This window comes from Petaurus breviceps, unplaced genomic scaffold (assembly GCF_028583685.1).
Source record: "Petaurus breviceps papuanus isolate PSGF00001 unplaced genomic scaffold, PetGlider_PUasm1.0 41, whole genome shotgun sequence".
Lineage (NCBI taxonomy): Eukaryota > Metazoa > Chordata > Mammalia > Diprotodontia > Petauridae > Petaurus > Petaurus breviceps.
In genome coordinates this window covers 6,879,332-6,885,045 of record NW_027186320.1, presented here as the reverse complement: position 1 = coordinate 6,885,045, position 5,714 = coordinate 6,879,332, and the positions used below count along the sequence as shown (strand labels likewise).

Genomic DNA, 5,714 nt, shown 5'->3' with positions numbered 1-5,714 from the left:
GTCCATGACTGGACCAAAATACCTAACTATTCATCTTGACCAGATAGGACCACAATAGCTAGCTAATCAGAAAGCAGCATGACCAGGATGTTTGACCACTGAATCATAGAAGGGACCCCTCCCCATTACCAAATCCATTAGCAAATGTCTCCTGCATTTTTAATATTCATAATTTTTATTTTGTAATCAGCATCATTACACTATAAATTTGCCTGTTTTGTCTTACTAAGTTGCTGTTTCCTCTTGGAACCTAGCTCACTTCTGAGGGTGTCAATCCTCAATAAATGCCTATACTTGGATTAGAGGTGATCTGACTCTGAATTCTTTGATACAGTGCTACTTAAACACACCATGAAACCACAACAATAGTAACTTTCTATAGTCAGAGGCTTTTTTTGTTCTTTTTGTTTTTGTATTTTTTTTTGTTTTCCATTGCTTGCTCATTTTCCCAGCCTATTATTTGACTTTTAACTCTTTGTTAAAGTAGTCCTCTGCTTTCAGAGTGGAGAATGCACTGTCCCAAGCCTCAGGGGTTTTGTGCAGCTAGTTTCTGAGATACTTCTATGGACCTGTAAATTTTCAGTTCTTTTAAGGAAGTATGATCTAAGGAGAGGTGTTTACTACTCTCCTGACCTGTGCTCAGATCTGTGAGCAACCACACAAACACTCTTTTCTATACTGGAATTGTGAGGAGCCCCCCCCCCCACTGTGTCTGCAAGCTCTGCTGTGCTAGTGCTCCTCATTTCCCTGGGGATTGCCACCTGTGACTGGATTCCAAGTATGGGCAAAACAACAGTCTTGTCTCAGTGCTACCAAAAAGACCCCTGCAATCTCCTTCTGACCAATTGGTCAATCCCTTTACTGTCTTTGGGTTGAGAACTTTGGAAGAAGTTGCTGCCACTGTCTCTGCCACTGCCCCTGTGATTCTTCCACTCTCAAGGCCTGCTTCTGGTTTTCTGGGGCCTGGTCTGCATTGAGACAACCTGTGTTGGATTGTGGTTCTCTCCCCGTGGTGCAACAGACCTTTCCCATCCATACTCAAAGTTGTCTTTGCCTGGGAATTTGTTTCACTCCATCTTTTTGTGGCTTCTGCTGCTCTAGAATTTGTTTAGAGTCATTTTTAAAAGGTATTTGGAGGGCTTTGGGAGGTAGTTTTGGTGAGTTCCTCCCTTTATTTTGCCATCTTGGCTGGAGACAAAACTTTAAAAGTAATATAATATATAGGAGAGGATGCTTCTAGGAAGTCAGAGATATGTTAGTTAATGTCATGGGTCATTTGATTAATATGTATTTTCAAAAGTAATGCTAATGTTACAACCAAATGTTTATTAAATTGTTTATGTCATTTGATTCAGGAATACCACTGATGCGTCTGCATTTCAAACAGATCAAAGAAAGGGAAAAGGATATGTATGTACAAAAATATTGATAATAGCTTTTTTTTGCGGTGGCAAAGAATCAGAAATTGAGGAAATGCCTAACAATTGGGAAATTACTTAACAAGTTGTGCTATATGAGTGTGATGGAATACTACTGAATTATAAGAAGTGATAAACAAGAAAGTTACAGACAAAAAAATGTGGCAAGAGGTATGAACTGATACAAAGTGAAATGAGCAGAATATTTTAAACAGTGACAGCCATATTGTAAGGATGATTAGTTGTGAAAGACTTAGCTACTCTGATAAAGACAATGATGAAGATAATTCCAAAGGACCCCTGATGGAAAATACTATTCACTTATAGAGAGAACTAATGAACATTGAATGCAGAGACTAAAGCATATTTTTTTCTTACTTTCTTTCATTTTCTTGGCATTGCGCATCTGTTTTCTTTTGCTACATGGCTAATATGGAAATGTCTCTTGCATTACTTTGCATAAAAAATCAATCAAATAGTGTTTGTCTTCTCAAGGGGTTGGAGATGGATAAGAGAAGGAATGGAATGTTAATATTTAATTTTTGGAAAATAATTATTAAAATGTTTTATATGTAATTTGGAAATATTTAATGAAATAAATTTTAAAAAACTTTAAAAATTAATGGCAGTGTTGATGCATCAGTTTAATTACTCTTTTAAAAACAAGAGGTAGAAAGGTAGGAGATATACACAGAATGCAAAGTAATAGCCTGGTAGGGGGTCTTGGACCAGGTAGGTAGAGTGAATTTATGTCAATCAAAATAGCACATCTATAAGACAAGAGTTGTGGCAGCAGCAGCAGGAGAAACAGAGTGACTTTGTAGAAAGATGGTTGGGGATGAAGTAGCAGGTACTTAACACTTAGTAACTGATAAAGCCTCTGATTTGGGGAACAGAAGGTATGAACTCCTGTCTCCTGTTACTGATATAACAGGAAGGGGTTGGCTGAAAGAGCAAGTTAATGCTGTGTATATAAGAAAAGCCCCAGAGAGGAACAGTTAGAATTTCCTTGAGACCGAGATCTGGTGGCAGAGCAGCTACAGAAGAATGGAGAATTGAGTCCTGAGAACTTGTGGTAGTGGTGGAGCTTCTTCTGAAAGGATCCCAGGAGCCCAGAGCCAGGAGGCCAGAGCCAGGAGCCTGGAATCTGGAGCCAGGAGCCCAAGTGACTAAAGCATGACTGGGATGCTGAGACTTTGTTTGCAGCTTGGTTGAATCTTGAATTCCCTGGAGCAGAAATGGTGAAGGATCTGACATGGACCAGACATTGTGAACTTCATTGTGGAGCAGGACCTGCCCAAAGAGCTGGTCAAAGAAATGGGAGCTGTCTGACTTTGAACCCAGGTGACAGTCTGGTGAATCCATGTAGAATCTGGGACCATGGAAGGGGATCCAGGGAGTCTGAGAACAGGCCTCAAATTCAAGATGAAAAGATCTCTCCTTGGGTACTGAGTAATTATGGAATTATAGTTTACTAGTGACCTAAAGGGTGGAGGGTTTTGTGTATGATACATATTGAGACTTTGCTGAATAGTGACTGATTGTACTTTGAGTACTTTGAGATAGTGTTACTGATAAGTGACTGCTTGAGTTAATCAAGACTGCCCCAAGACTGGAAGACTTTGACTGTGTACTTTGAAACTACTGATAAGTGAATAATTGAGTTAACTTAAGAGTGACTATTTTATTTTGAGACTATGTTATGAATATTATATTGTGATTTTTTGTTATAAGTTGTAACATTGTGAATGCTGTACCTTGATTTTATGTGGATATTTTTCTTTTGTTATGGAATAAATAGAGTGATCACTATACTGTGTAATAAGAATCTTAAAAGCTGTTCACAGTAGCATTCTTCTGGAAAGCTGCTTGTGCATGGTATTACAGACAGATAAAATTATTATGTAAAATATGAGTGTATTAGAAATGGGAAAGATTAAAAGTTATATGATCCATAAAAAGATGAAGAACAATGAGAACTTGAGTTAAGACGATGGCAATAAAATTGAAAAGTGAGGGAGAAGTGTGATTTTGTAAAGTTGGAATCAAAAGAACTTGACAACTGTTAAGATGCTGGAGCAAAGGAAATTTAAAAATTTGTATTATTTCAATGAACATGAATTATTCCTGTCCAAAACTCTAGAAATCTAAAATCTATTCATATTACTGATAAAGAAGAAAAAGATGCAACAAAGGTACATGACTTCCTAAATCACAGGGCTAATTATTAGAAGAAAGGGGACTACTTCTCCTTCTTCAATCTGGCATGTTTGAGTTTTTGGATACCTTTGCTTTTAGGGGAAAATAGAGATTTCCACATTTTCATGTGAAAGGAAATAATAATAATATAATTTCCTTTTACATTATCATTGGTATATGATAGCAAATATTGTGATTCAATCTATGAAATAAGTTTGATTTAAGTAGATATAAAACAAAATGACTTTTTGTTAAAGAAATATTTTCATAAGTATTTGTCAGTGTCTTGTAGATTAGGATACCTGACCAATATGCTATCCTATTTTTATTGAATTTTTACTTTTACATGACCTTCTTTTTCAAATATAACCTTCCCACCTCCATTACCTATCCAGCTAACACTTGCAATGGAGAGAAAGAGACAGAGGGCTCATTTAAAAAAATAATAATAATAAAGTTATCTACCACATCTGATAACATATGTCCTATTTCACAGTGGGAGGCATGGAACAGAGGAAGTTGGATTTCAAGTCAGGGGGCCTTAGTATAAATCTTGCCTCAGACATTTACTAGCTTTGTGACCCTGTGCAGAATATCCAACCTTTCTCTGTTTCAGTTTCCTAATGCCCTTAAAATGAGGGAGTTGGACTCAAGGGCTTCCAATTATGATCCTTTTATCTAGCGCTGATCTCTTCAAAAAGGAGAAAAGATTGCATTTGATTAACTTTTCTCCTTCCTTGAGCTCACTTACTATAACCAAACGTCATTCAGTTTTGCTTAATTTTTCTTTCAATTTACATTGCTGTGCCCAGTACATACATTGTTTCTTGCTTCTGCTTATTTCATTCTGAATGATTTAATATACATTTTCCTAGATTTTTAATTATTAATATCAATTCCATAAATTAAAAGTAAAATAAAAGGATGTAATATTGGGAGAAGGAGCTATGGAATAGATGTATATATCTAAATTTTAGATGTATATCTATATCCTTGAACATTTGCACATATTACACACACACACACACACATATATATGTGTATATATATATATATGTATATATATATATATGTATATATATATATATATATATATATATTTGAATAAACAGTATGAATTAACAATGAACCTGACCCAGAATTGAAAAGAAGGAACTAAAAGGGATGAATTAGGTGGTAAATTTGTCCAGAGCTTTTAGTGACCTAAAGTTTCTCTCCAATACACAATCCTGTATTTATTTTTTAGCATATTCTTTCAATGATTCTCTGTGGTAGTGAATCAAGGATTATCAGATTTTCCAAGAAAGAGAAATGATGAGTCACTTGGAGGACCACAGACATATGTGGTAGACATAAATAAGCTATAGCACATTGCCCCTGATGAATTATGTGCATAAGCAGCACAAAAAATTTTATCAAAAAGTCCCTTCCCCCTCACTGGTAAAGGAAGTTGTCTAATCATAAAACAGAAGTAGAGGATAATGGATAAATAGTACAAATGCTGCATCAGCATTCATGCAAAGTCAAGTGATCTAAAGGAAGATTTTTAACAAGAATAAGATTTGTGTAAGAATAAGGGAAAAAATGCTTCACAGGATGGTGTGAATGGGTGGTGATATGCACTTAGAGAAAGCTTCAATAACTCCACCATTGGAATTACAGGTACATTTAATTACTGAAAATGTATATAAGGAGAAATATATAAATAAGAAATAGAATTCAATAGGGAAAATGTTTTGTAGTATTTTAGTATTGATAAAATAAATTGTTCTTTATCTTTCTTTCTTCTGAGTTTTCCCCTCTAGATATAGCTATGTGTTCAGTTCTAAATCTTTAAACATACACAGATACATGAAAATTAAGTTTCTTAAAAAGATTTTGAATTTTTAATTATGCTCAAACAGCCCAGACTTTACATTTGTTCCCTTTGGCGTTGTTCCAAATATAAATTTTGCGATGGGATTATAAAATAAAATTTTAATCAAACATAGGAGGTTTAGGCACTATGATTGATATGATACAAAACTAGAATTTGCACTGTATTTAAAACCATGAATTAAATTAAATGACTCATTTCTTCCTTGGATGGATTCATTA

General features: G+C 35.1%; 1 pseudogene; it reads right to left on the bottom strand.

Moving 5' to 3' along the window:
- The window catches only part of LOC138171094 (phosphoglycerate mutase 1 pseudogene), a 5,339-nt pseudogene extending 4,303 nt beyond the window's left edge, over positions 1-1,036 (bottom strand).
- Between the last annotated feature and the right edge of the window lie 4,678 nt (positions 1,037-5,714).